The sequence below is a fragment of the Hetaerina americana genome, unplaced genomic scaffold, assembly GCF_022747635.1.
Source record: "Hetaerina americana unplaced genomic scaffold, ioHetAmer1.1.p SCAF_16, whole genome shotgun sequence".
Classification (NCBI taxonomy): domain Eukaryota; kingdom Metazoa; phylum Arthropoda; class Insecta; order Odonata; family Calopterygidae; genus Hetaerina; species Hetaerina americana.
In genome coordinates this window covers 6,837,746-6,852,334 of record NW_027286719.1, presented here as the reverse complement: position 1 = coordinate 6,852,334, position 14,589 = coordinate 6,837,746, and positions in this window count along the sequence as shown.

Genomic DNA, 14,589 nt, shown 5'->3' with positions numbered 1-14,589 from the left:
CTTTTCATGTCCGCCGTACAATTAGTTTCAATGTCCGTAATAGAGTCAAATTGGCGCCCTTTCAAGGTTGATTTTAACTTTGGAAACAAAAACGTCTGATGGAGCCACGTCTGGAGAGAAGGGTGGCTGCGGGATCACGGAAGTTCCGTTCCTGGTGGAAAACTTTGTCACGATCAGCGCCGTGTGATCCGGCGCGTTATATCGTGGCGGAAACGCCAGGCACTGTTCCTCCAATCGAAGAAACACACCAGCATGACCCTCACATTGAATCGGAACAGGCGAGCCTTCTTTGGTCGCGGAGAATGAGGACCTTTCCACTGAGAAGACTGGGCCTTTGTCTCAACATCATAACCTTAAACCCAGGTTTCGTCACCAGTTACGATGGTTTCAAGAAACTTTGAGTCGGCATTGGCTCGATCCAATAGTTCCTGACAAAAGCCCACGCGTTTTTGTCTCTGTTAATCAGTCAGCACCCGCGGGACGAATTTTGATGCGACGCGCGTCATGCCCAACATGTTTGTCAAAATTGTCTGCTCTCCCTCCTCTTGATGATGGTGCTGAGAACCACTTAAGTTACGTCCGAAATCAAACTTATTGTACTATAATGCTCACGTAATATAGCCTTTATTTTTTTGGAATAGGAACGCACACTCATCTGCCTTTCAGTCAATATCCTCCCTCATATATGTTACGAATTAGTCCATATAAACTATACCTCCATCCTTTCCCTAAACCGTCTAACTCCGAAAATCGCCAATTAAATGTAATCAAAATCAAAGTTACCGGCAGCAGGATTATTTCAAATATATATTGGTTTATGACGGCGGATTACATTTCACTTGAAACTAGAAGTAGGCTAAATGGAAGGAAAGCACTCACGACCTGAACAGATATAAATAAGGGAAAGGGCAGTTTTTACAGAATGGGAAGCAGTATTACAAACTTCATCATCCAAGTACAATTATTCAAATTCAAATTGATATTGATACACATATTTCTCGTTAGTAATGTTCATGAAAGGAGTTAATTATAACGAAAATGTTCATTTGATACAAGTAAAAACTGGGAAAACGGAGGCGATTCATTTATTCCGTTTGACTACTTTGTAAGATATTCGTACGAAGTACTCTTTTGAAGGTGAAAATCACTACGTCATTCCATGATTCTTAGGAGTGAGCACGATGCGCCTCAACTGGGGTAAGTGCATAATGTTATTCATTGTAGGAACTATTTCCCAAGTTGACATAAGACGTATGTACCTGCCGTAACTGCAAATTTTTCGGTTCACAATTTCAAATTTTTATTACATCTACTCGAATGTACATCATACACAGCGAGAAGCCACGCGGGTGAGTGGAAGAACGTGCTGGGAAGTCATTTATTTACGTCAAAGTTACTCGGTATTTCAGAAGTGAACAAGGAATAGGTGATGGTAACAAAGACCAAACAACGATTAGTGGATGTGGATGTTGCTGTGACCGGTGCGAAAGAAAAAGAGCATTCTTTTCCATTACTCTGGTATTCTACGTCTTACTGTTTTATTAGTATAGTCAACAATAGTAGCTAGTAAGTACGAAACGAGTGGGCCATAAATAAATGCAGGTTGAATGGATCACCAATTTAATGGTAAAAAAAAGGTCCTACACCGGTTTGATCACGTAGAGAAAATGTAGTTTTTATATTATTGTTACTCATATTAAAATGTGCAGGTAGAGAGCGTCAGGTGGTGCATTAATCCTTAATATAATATTAGCATATAACTCTCTGAAGGAGTAGCTTGAAACACCTATAAGCTAATCAATATCGCAAAAATAAACTAACAAAAATACACGATCATTAAATATTTTCTCAAAAAACAACACTGTCTATCACAAAAAAATGATTTTACCTTTTTACTTTAATAACATATTCTGAATAAATAATACATCAAAAGGCGTTGGTTACAAGGATAATGGAATAAATTTTTAAAACTCTGGCTTCTACATTCCGTTTTCTAACCCGCCGCCCCTGCCTTATCTTTTTGAAACGGACGATACATTTCATAACAACGAAATTGTGGTCGGAGTCCGCATCCGCTCCCGGGAAGCTGTGCGAATTTATCACACTCTTCCTAAACCTGTGTCTAACCAGAATAAAATCTAGTTGATACCTTTCTTAGTCACCTGGCGTTTTCCATGTATACCTGCGTCTTTTGTGGTGTCTAAACCAAGTGTTTGTGATGACTAGCCCCTGTCTCCTGCAGAACTCAACTGCTTTCTCCCCGCGGTCATTCCCCATGCCTAAACCGTAGTCCCCCACCGCATCACCATCTCTTCCTTCGCCTACCGTCGCATTCCAATGCCCCATCACTATCAAATTTTTCCTTGCGGAAACACACGCGATTATGTCCTCTAACTGATCGTATATCCTATCGACCTCTTCTTCCTTATGATTGCTCGGTGGCATGTATACCTAAATAATAACCAAGTTCGTCGGTTCTGCTTTTATCTCTACTAGTAATAATCTATCCGTTACCTGCTCTATGTTGGCTACGCTTCTTCCTACCTCTTCATTTCATACTATGGCAACCCCTCGTTGGATCTCGTCCCCGCCACTGTATATTATTCTATACTGATCACTCCAGTAATCCCCGCTATCTTTCCATCTCGCCTCGTATAGCCCTAAAGTATTTAATTTTTCCCTTTCCATCTCTCGCTTAATATTCTCCAGTTTTCCTGTCCTCATCATTGTCCTAACATTCCTCGTTCCTATTTTAAGTAATGTTGTCTTCTTCTCCTGCGTCACATTCCAATCCCCCGTCACTATCAAATGTTTCCTTGCGGGAACGCACGCGATGATGTCCTCTAACTGATTGTATCGCCCTCCTCTTCCTTATGGTTGCTTGGTGGCATGTAGACCTGATTAATAGTCGGTTCTGCTTTTATCTCTACTAGTAATAATCTATCCGTTACCTGCTCTATGTTGACTACGCTTCTTCCTACCTCCTCATTTAATACTATGGCAACCCCTCGTTGGCTCTCGTCCTCACCGCTGTATATTATTCTATACTTATCACTCCAGTAATCCCCGCTATCCTTCCATCTCACCACGCATAGATCTATAATATCTATATTTCCCCTTTCCATCTACATCTACGAGTACATCTACTTAATACCCTGCAAGCCGCCGCAAGACGCCCCGTGTGTGGCGGGGGTTGTTAGGACACCACCCGTAATTTAGAAAAGAAAAAAAACCGCATCCAAGAACCACAAATTCATACATCCACAAAAAAACATGGCATGCATTCATGCAAGAACACTTACACCCCACACACATGCAAACACTCAAACTACCAACTAACATACACATGCACCTGAAAGTATAGCTAACAGCTTTGCAGTGTTTAACTTTGCTCCGAATTGTAAATTCAATGTTTTTAATATTTCTAAAGTGACTTCGGTTTCTTACTATTATGATTTCTGATTGTTCGGGGAAAGAATGAGTATTTGTACCTATCTGTCCTGGAATATATCTTTCTCTCGCTTAACATTCTCCAATTTCCCTGTCCTCATCATTGTCCTAACATTCTACGTTCCTATTCTAACTAATTTGGTCTTCTTCTCCTGCGTCTTCTGTCCTGCTGCTGCTGGTTTTCCCTTGCAAGGGTTTCGTGGGATGACGACCGCGGAAACCTTGCCTCCTTCGCTGCCGGGCGCGACACACGGCGGATTGGGCCGAGCCCCGTAGTTGCCAGGACTCAAATTCTCTGTATTGTCCATCATTTAAATTTTAGGAATAATAATTGAGGTGGTTTCCCGTTGCCTTCCTCAATAGTGTTTTTAACGTGACACCATCACTTACTGGCCGCCCCACTGGGGTCAGACGCCATTGCAGCCGCCTCACTGAGGAACAGACGCTGCGTGGACTACCTTTCGTCTGGCTCCTAACCTTCGACCTATCTTGCATGAGTGTCCCTACCAGGAGCAAATACTATTATTCCCGCCAGCAGAGCTCTTGGGGTCATCGGAACGCACAAGCCCTTCCACCACGTCAAGGTTGTAGTCCGGGGAGGGATATATATATATATATATATACACACACACACACATACATATATTAATCTTTAACTGTGTGTGTGTGAATATATAATGCTTAATTATAATCTAGAATGAAGGCTTTAGTTATGTAAACATTCGTATAATTTCTATTCATAATATTTAATGAATGTTAGACGTGTATAATTTTACTGTGATCACCGAGTTACATCATACTGCCGTGGAGAAACTAAATATTTCCGCCATTGCAGTACCGACTTAATTTAATTCCTGAACTGGTGACCACCATCTGATTGTTGTTGGTGAATGGCATACCTAACTATTGCGTGAAAGCTTTGCTTTTAAAATAAATAAATGAAAAGTACTTATATTTCCATTTATCGTCTATTGTTGGGCAAACTTAGCCCCCTTGTTTTTTGCGAAGAATTTAACAGTGTTTATTCACTGAAAGGTGCAATCAAGTGGGATTTAACACTGATATAGGTATTTTTAAGGCATTAAATGACTTTTTCCTTTAAATTTTTAGTGAAGTATTAAAATATAATCGTAAAAATTCTTTGAAAAGAAACACATTTTTACCTTTTTATCGAACTTCTATTTTTAGGTAGATAAGCATTTTGTGTAAACATATGCCCAGCCTGCGTTTGGGGTGAAATATAACCCCTCAGTATATATATTTATTTATCGACTTAATTGGGCGAGGTTGAGACTAATAGTCTCTTCTTCCACCTAACCTTACATTACAGACATTATATTGAAGACAATCACATATAACCAAGCCTTAGATGGAGGGAAAACCACCTAGGCGGGAATCGAACCCGCAACCTTTGGGTTGGTAGGCGAGGACGTCACCCCGCCGCCACCGAGGCCGTCTGGTATAAGGTGTCAGTCGAGTAGTTTTTCCGAATTACGAATTCCCATGCCTCCTTTTCTGCTAAGTGCACTTTTCGAATCTTCTGCATCCAATATTTAAATCACCATCACCGTTCGTTGCGAGCGTTATCACGAGTTGGTACGAGGGGCGGGGAAGGATTCGCGCGCCTTCGGCCTGAGTGCTCGCGTGAGGGACTGAATTCCGCAAAATCCCTCCACAGCCCCATTCCAATGCTCCCCCCCCATTCCACTCCGGCCATATCCTGTCTGCCCTTTCTTTTATTTACTCCGTTCGCAGGAATCCTGGCCATTGGTTAGGGTGTTGATTGTGCAGCGGTCACGGAAAGAAGTCGCCTATTGTAGACTTGCGTTCCGTATCGCCGTGTGTCGATAATAATCATAAAGAGCGGAATTTGACAGCGACGGTTATAAAACTCTGAACGATTTTTAGCCGATTTTAAGCTTCCCGTAGATGAAGTTGGAAAAAAGTTGCGATAGCGTAATGAGGTCCGTTCGATGGGTGGGGAGGAAATACGATTCGCAGGTATAACTGGAAGTTTGGACGTATCCGGAGGGCGGAATAAAGAGGATTCAAAAAAATTCGCGAGGAATGCGTGGTCGCGCGTGCGTTCAGTTGGCCTTTACTGATGCGTAACAACGTGAGTTGCAGTGGCCGGTCAACTGCGCTTCGGGAGGGCCGTCGCAAATTAAAGCTTTAAAATACGGCAAGAGAAAAGCAGCGCCTTAATGCTCCTCTGCACTACGTCGTGTTGCAACGCAGTCCAGAGAATCGCGAATCGCAGGTTCCGGTGAACATTGAAATGTTGCAATTAACAACTGTCCCCTCTTTTCCAATTAATATAGGGGCGGTTGACATCGTGACGCGATGTGTTCATCGGGAATGACTGTATTTCATCAAGTACTTGAGAGTCGAAAACTTCCGGTGATTTTAAAGCTTCCCATCGAGCATAGATTTGGTGGTCGCGGGCGTGCTCCTCACGAGTTGTGCGGCACGCCGCGATCCCCACGCTGCGATTGGAAGCTCACTCGCCGCCGCCCCCGCACCACTTGCATGGTAATAGCTCCCCACTCGACTCACCCGTCCATTACGTTTCAAGATCGCGAGATCGGGGATACGCATTTCTTGGGGAAAATGGATACGAGAAGGAGACGCGTGAGCGAGGGGATTACGTGAGCCCTCTCCCCCTTCTCTGTCGTTCGTCGGATATCGCTCTTGCGGAGACTTCTGGAAGCTCCCCTGCCCCACCCCCTCGTTCCAGATTCCCTCTCCCGGTCCTCCCCCCCCCCAAAAAAATCTATGATTTTCGGAAGCCATCGCCGGGCTCGAGACGACGTCCCGTGTATATTGCAAAAAGTGCCATTGTCTCCCATTGGCCACTTTTCATTACCCTCTTCCCCAATTCGCTTTTTTTCCTTCGATTTTTATTCCTCACTCTTATCCATTCCGCTCCTTCCCCCTTCCCTCCCCCGCCATCCACCTCTCCCCTTCCCCCTCCCCCGTAACTCTCCCCGCGCTCCCGGGTAACGCCCTTTAATTAAAATCCTCGCCCAGAGCGGCGGGCCGTCACATCCCGAGCGGGCGTGGGGGCGGGAGTGTGGGGCGGTGCGTGGTGGGGGCGCTTCTTGAGGGAGGGCGTATATTGAATCGCCGGGTTGTGTTGCGTGGTTATCAGAGGAAGGAAGCAGTCGGGCGCCCCCGGCCAGTCGCCGAGACGACGGCTTTGGAGTGAGACTTATTCCGCGGCGAGAAGAAACTCGGCGCTCGAGTGCACCAGAGGGAAAGAGCGAGAAATAATGACTCGTGACGCGGTCGCAATAGGCGAGAGGGATGAAGCGGGAGGAAGTGACTCTGACGCCGACCGAATCGCCTCGTGCGTGCGAATGCAGGCCATTGTCCACTCGCCAGCCTTTGCTGGGAAAACATACCAATTCACTTCCGCTGCCGTATTTATCGAGGAAGGATTTTTTTCATTGATTCATCGCCAGAGGCGCCCGCATTCACTCGAGCGTTCCCCGTGCCCTGAACTTCAGTGCCATGGCGGTGCAGGGCAAATACTTTGGACGTGAGCACCAGATTTCAAATAACGCCGCGCTCGAAATAAGCGCTTCCTGCTTCCCACGAGAGGCAATTCATTGGGCGCTCCCTTTCTCATGGTAATGCCCAAAATTTCATCCTCGTTAGACCTACTGCATTTAAAAATATTTTATTTTTGTTTATGAATCACGCAGTGCGTAGAGGTTTCATCGCTGTGAGTCATGGTTACGTTATGTCTCGGTTGGATATTGTGCGCAGGTGTGCTCCGGCTAGAATGTTTCCAAGGAGGAATTATTCAAGAACATGTAAGTAGCGGCAGCGAAGAATTCTCGGCGTTTGCAGAGTAAATTATTGAGTGATTTTGAAAGTATTTGACAACAAATAATGTCACGACTGAATTTTAATTCCGAAGCCCATGAGGATGGCCTATTCAAAGGATTCAGGCGAGATGGAGCGTCATTATTCTTTCCCCGATAATACCCTTCTTAGAATCACTTAATCACTCATCCCTCAACCTGCCTCCGTCCCTTCCATCTCCCCTTCCCGCCAAACCCTTATCTATAATTCTCTCCTTCCTACAGCCAGGGTACCAGCTACCTGCCACCGTCCTCTCAATAATGACCACAAGCGCTTATCTTACCCCCTCCTCTTTTTACCTCTCAATTCCTTCGGTTTTTCTGTTGCCTATGGGTTTCCTAATTTACCCTCTATGTCCCCGCCTGCCTTACTCCTAACTCCTTTCCTCCCCCCTTCCTCAAACGTATAAATACGATGTTTTCACTATTTGACATGTATTGTACCATTTGATGATTTTGTGAATCGAAACTCTTAGCACGTTATCAATAAATTTGTGAAAGGTGCACTTTTTTTTAAGGAAGCCCTGCATGTAAACATTCCTCGGTATCAATCGGCATCAATGCTTTCATTTTGTGCCTTTGATGCTCCTTCGGCTAGCTCCAAACCACTACGGCGGCGCTGACGATGTGAGTGCCTTTCTTTAAGAGCAGGCCGATGCCGAAGCCGAATTTCACTCCACCCTTCCACCCATCCACTGAGGGACCTACCCATACCACCTAACTCTATTTATAAAGGTGGAAATGACCTCATCTGCCGTACTTGCAACGCAAAAACTAATATTACTACGAGAGAATAAATTTCATTTGATAAAAATTGCGATTGGAACTAACTTATTCTTCCTTCGCGCGATTGTATATTGAGGACAATGACGTACGGATCAAGGAAATGTCATCGTCAATCATTTATGAATTCTTCAATTTTGAATTAGGTGGAGGAGCACGTGCAAGAAAAACTTCATCATGCCCCTAATTAATACTGAGCGTCTATGTACATATAATCAAAATTCCTCTGAAATAAGGCCTAATGAAAACTACGTTCATGTTTGACGTCTCTGGGTCGATTCATTTTCGCAATTCAGTTGAGAAGATTGAAGGAATTATGGTGCGTTGCGAAGGGAAGTTGACGTGAATGACACCAAAGGAGGGGGACGGAAACTTTGAATGGTCCACGATCCAGGCAGCAATGGATCTGAGCCAAGATGACGGATGTCCTTCGCCGTACACGAATCCTCGGGCGAGGCAGCCGAAACAAAAGAAGCCAAAAAGAAAAGGCTCAAATTAACCAATAGTGTTATGATTTATGCATGGAGAACCAGATTTATGTTGAAGTCGGAAAAGTTAGAAATTATGCTACCAGGAGTGGAAAGAACGAATTCTCAGAAAACATGCAAGATTCGTATGATATGACTCTTCTCTCCGCAATGATTCATCTCGGAGAGCCATTCAATGAACTGGCGTCGCACTGCATGTGAATTTGGAATAAGGTTGTAATTTAGACCACGCAAGCGATAGAATATTATTTTATGAAAAAAAAGTAAAGCGACAAATTAAATTGTAATCCCGGTGTACACACCGAGGTGTTGTCACTAGGGATACAAATGAGAGTGTGAGCATGTCCAACCAAACGATATTTTGGAACATGGCTGAAAGAAAGCAATTTATTGCGTAAATAGTCTGAATTAATTTTAAACAGATGGAAGTGTAATGCGTAGCAGTTGGAGCCGATATTTAAGGATCAGTTTGGACGAAAAGTGACAAATTAGTGAAAACGTTCAGCGAAGAACTGTATTGAAAATATTAATTACATTTTGGAAGACAATGTTGAAAGAGCGACGAAGAAAAGCGTTAAAATATTCCTAAATATTTAGAAGGAGTATAGAGATTCATGGATTCAAAAATTTAAATTTAAGAAAAATCTTGAGTGCACGGTTAACTATTCTGATACGTAAGAGTAATGAGAAGTCACGTAAGGGTAATGGAAATGCTATCCATGTAAACTGGAAAAAAAACTGTCAGAGACATTTTAAATATGATAAGGATTTGTAAAAAGTAAGAATAAAAATCTTGCCTGCCATAAATGTGGGTGGCAAAAATGATGTTCATCTCCCACGGAAAGCGGAGCGGAGCATCAATTTTGTGTTAATTGGGAGTATTTTATACGAGCGAGGAGAGAGGAGGCAATGAATATGCATTTCAGATAAAAAATTCGTGGCGAGAATAAGGAGCACCTAAAGCTGTTTCACCTTTTAATAATGAAGCGTATAAAATCTCCAAAAGCTTCCGAATTCTACGATATGGAGGCCTCATTTTTGGGGGACCGACATTATTGTCACCCACTGCTGACGACTTATATTATTAAATATCTCGCTAACCAACACACACACACACACACACACACACATATATATATATATATATATATATATATATATATACATACACATGTATAATATATATTGGTTCCCTTCCAGGACTACAACCTCGACGTGGTGGAAGGGCTTGTGCGTTCCGATGACTCCTAGAGCTATGCTGGCGGGAGTAATAATAATTGCTCCTGGTAGGGTCACCCAGGCCAGATAGGTCGAAGGTTAGGAGCCAGACGAAAGGTAGTCCACGCAGCGTCTGTTCCTCAGTGAGGCGGCTGCAATGGCGTCTGATCCCAGTGGGGCGGCCAATAAGTGATGGTGTCACGTTAAAAACACCATTGACGAAGGAAACGGGAAACCACCTCAATTATCATTCCCAAGATTTAAATGATGGACAATACAGAGATTTTGAGCCCTGACAACTACGGGGCTCGGCTCAATCGGCCGTGTGCCGTGCCCGGCAGCGGGGGAGGCAAGACTTCTGCGATCATTACCCCGCGAAACCCTTGCAAGGGAAAACCGGCAGCAGCAGGACAGAAGACGCAGGAGAAGAAGACAATATTAGTTAAAATAGGAACGTTGAATGTTAGGACAATAATGAGGACAGGAAAACTGGAGAATATTAAGGCAGAGATGGAAAGGGAAAAATAGATACTTTAGGTCTATGCGAGGAGAGATGGAAAGATAGCGGGGATTACTGGAGTGATCAGAATAGAATAATATACAGTGGCGGGGACGAGATCCAACGAGGGGTTGCCATAGTATGAAATGAAGACGTAGGAAGAAACGTAGTCAACATAGAGCAGGTAACGGATAGATTATTACTAGTAGAGATAAAAGCAGAACCGACGAACTTGGTTATTATTTAGGTATACATGCCACCGAGCAACCATAAGGAAGAAGAGGTCGATAGGATATACGATCCGTTAGAGGACATAATCGTGTGTGTTCCTGCAGGGAAACATTTGATAGTGATGGGGGATTGGAATGCGACGGTAGGCGAAGGAAGAGATGGTGATGAGGTGGGGGACTACGGTTTAGACACGAGGAATGACCGCTGGGAGAAAGCAGATGAGTTCTGCAGGGTACAGGGGTTAGTAATCACAAACACTTGGTTTAGACACCACAAAAGACGCAGTTATTCAAGGAAAATGCCAGGTGACTCAGAAAGATATCAGCTAGATTTTATTCTGGTTAGACACAGGTTTAGGAAGAGCGTGATAAATTCGCACAGCTTCCCGGGAGCGGATGCGGACTCTGACCACAATTTAGTTGTTATGAAATGCAGCGTCCATTTCAAAAAGATAACGCAGGGGCGGCGGGTTAGAAAACGGAATGTAGAAGCATTCAATGGTTTGAAAAGGAAGAAGTACAAACATGCGGTAGAGGAAATCATGGAGGATGGTAAAGAGCTAAGTACTATCGAAGAAAAATGGGAAGGTATATAGAAAGGGTTATCGAAAGCCGAAAAAGACACTATTGGAACCGTTAACGCTAAAAGGACTAGAAAACCATGGGTCACGGTTGAGATGATTACAAAGATGGATGAGCGGAGAAAATGGAGAAATGTAAATACAGAGTTAGGCCAAATGAAGTGCAAAGAATTAAACAATAAATTGAGGCGGGCGACAAATGAAGCAAAAGAAGCATGGTGGAAGACGCAGTGCGAGGATATGGAAAGTCTGCAGAGGAAAGGTGAAATTTGTGCGATGTATAGCAAAGTTTATTCTTAATCGGGAAGTAAGAAAGGGAGATCTAAGCGAACAGTTAGAGATAAGGCGGGTAAGGTAATAGTTGACGCAGGAAAGATCCAAGAGAGATGGAAGGAGTATATAGAAGAACTGTATAATTAAGAACGTCGACCAACATAGTGAGACACAGAAAAGGAACATAACGTAGAGGAAGATAGCTTAGGTCCAGGCATACTCGACGATGAGATAGAAAGGGCACTAAGGGAGATGAAACTAAATTAGGCCATGGGGGTGGATAACATTCCCGCGGAACTATTGAAATGCTTAGGAAAATATTGGAGGAAGAGGCTATATGTGCTGATTCGTAGTATTTATGAGGAAGGAATCTGGCCGGAAGGCTTTGTGAGATCTATTTTAGTTCCTATTCCGAAAATGGTAAAGGCTACATCATGTGAAGAGTACATGACAATAAATTTGATATCCCACGCAGCTAAAGTTGTTCTCATGATAATAAACAAAAGGATAGAGAGTAAGGCAAATGATTACTTAACGGATGATCAGTTTGGATTTAGGGAGGGGAGAAATAAGCTTGATGCCATTGCAGTAATGAGATCATTAATTGAGAGGAATATAGAATACAACCAGGAAGTATTTTCGTAGGTTTCGAAAAAGCGTTTGATAGAGCGAATTGGGAAAAAGTAATGAGTATTTTATAGAAAGTAGGAATAGATTGGAGGGAAAGGAGGCTAATCCGCAACCTGTATATGTCGCAGACTGCACAGGTGCGAGTGGGGAACGGGGAGTCCGGTGAGCAGTGTTAGGAAGAGGTGTAAGGCAGGGTTGTCCATTATCACCGTTGCTGTTCAACCTGCATACAGAGGAAATGATTAAAGAGTCATGGGAGGAAGAAATGTAAGTGGGCGGGGAATTTGCAAAATCAGCTAGGTTTGATGATGACCAAGCTGTAGTTTGTCAGTCAGCCAAGGGGTTGCAAGCAATACTGAGTGAATTGGAAATTCAGTGCGACAGGTATGGGATGAGAATCAATATTAATAATACAAAGGTTATGCGATTTTCTAGAAGGAAAATGGCTAAGCTAAACATTAAAATAGGAGGGCAAAAACTAGAGCAGGTAGAACAGGTAACGTATCTCGGAAGTGTTTTGGACTAACACGGTCAAAGTAGTAGGGACGTGAGGAGAAGAATTGCGCTAGGCAAAGAGGCTATCACAAGGAGGAGGGAGTTGATAACGGAGAAGGTTAAATGAAATGAAAGAAGAATGGAGAAGGTGAAATGGACAGAGAAGAAAACAAATGAGGAAGTACTTGGTATGATGGGAGAAGAGAGGGGTTTGTTGGGAGAAATCGTATGGAGGCAGGAAAAGTGGATGAAGGGGGTATCGACTGGCAGTGGGATTTTGAAGACTGTAATAGAGGGGAGAATGTTAGGCAAACGCGGAAAGGGTAGGAACAGGATAGGGATGCAGAACGGCATGAAGGGGGGAAGAAAGTACTCATAGATGAAGAGGGGTCTGATGTAGATTAGGTTACTGGATTTTGTATTTTGTTAGGAATCGCAAAATATTTATTTTTTAGCTGTGTCCATCCAAAAACCTACCTTAACCGGTAGATTACCTAATAATAATAATGTATTGGGTAACGTGATATTTAATAATATAAGTCACCAGTGGTTGACAATAATGTCGGTCTCACATCTCGAGGAATTTGGTATTTGAAGGTCCATCCCCACGTCCAACGGAAAATGCCATACGCACGAGACGGAATCGCTCATTGCTACGCACTTCTTCTTGTTCGTCTCTCTTCGAGTTATGGGCGTTCAACCAGTTCCTTTTTAACTCGTTCGATCATCGTTGGACTTTCTTTAGTTTTGGCCCTTCAACTTTCATGCTTGGGCATAATTACTCTAATTCTCGCTCAATATCCCCGCGTATGTTTGGCCATTCTTTCTTCATCCATTCATTTCACGCGTACTATCCATCGATTTCTGTATTCAGCTATCCCTGTATTAATGACTTAAGGGTTGAGTTCGTGTCTTACAGCGACATTTCTTTCTTTGTCCATTTTTACACATCCAGCTGCTTTTCTCGATTATTTCAATTGTTGTTTCCTATCATTTTGGTTTAATGGCTTCCGTAATTGTTTAATGGTTATTGCTGCCGTATTTTTCACAATATTTTCCATTTATAAAATTTTATTTTGGTTTATTTCAATACCTTATTTTTTAAATACACCTTCGGCAATTTTCTCGTGTCTGTCTATTTCACGGAAGTGTGAAATAAGATAACATTGATCCAAAATTAATAAAAAATGTGAATGGCTCCATTATGCCTCAATAGTTTCACATTAAAGTCTTCGTATTTCATATCATGAATTAAATGAATAACGTTGAGACAAGCTTGAAAAATTTCTATTGTTCACGGAATCTGTAACGCACAATAAAAAAAGGTTTTTTGGCACTCTCCAAAGTTTAATCCATTGAATAACTAGCATCGCTCTCGACCAGGGCTGCGAATTAGCCTTGGCATCCCCGCAAGGAGTGAACGTGGCACCCGGCTGGGCAGTCGCCGTCGGCCGGGAGGCTCTCCGGGCAGGTCCCCCGGCCGGCGCGGGGACGTGGTCCGCGCGCTCAGCCGAGCAATAAATCAGGAGCGGGGTGCTCGTTTGAGCGGAAGGCCCGGGGCCGTTGCTCGAGCCAGGCGGCCCCGGTTCCGGGCGGTACGAAGCGTGTCCCTCGCTATCGCGCTGCTTCATCTATCGAGGGTTGCATCCCCCTCCCCTTCAGCATCACTCTCTTCCAGCGATTCCTCCCTCTCCCTCCCACAACCACTTCTCCCCCCAATCCCCCGCACCCACCAGGCAGCCCCTGATCCTCCCCCTACCGCCACCCACATCATCGCATTCACCCCTCCCCCCCCAAGCCAAGATATAGGTTTCCAATTTCCATACGCCTGCGCACGAGTGATATTTTCCCTTTGTCCCATCCATTCCTCTGAAACACGAGATGGCAATCGTCAGAAGATTGGTTGGATCACAGAATGTTTTTCACCCTTTCATTCTCTAGAAAAAATGGATATCGTCTCCCCTTTGTGATGCGGCCGTACATGATTACCTTTATGTGCATATATACACACACGCACAAACATATATATATATATATATATATATATATATATATATATATATATATATATAT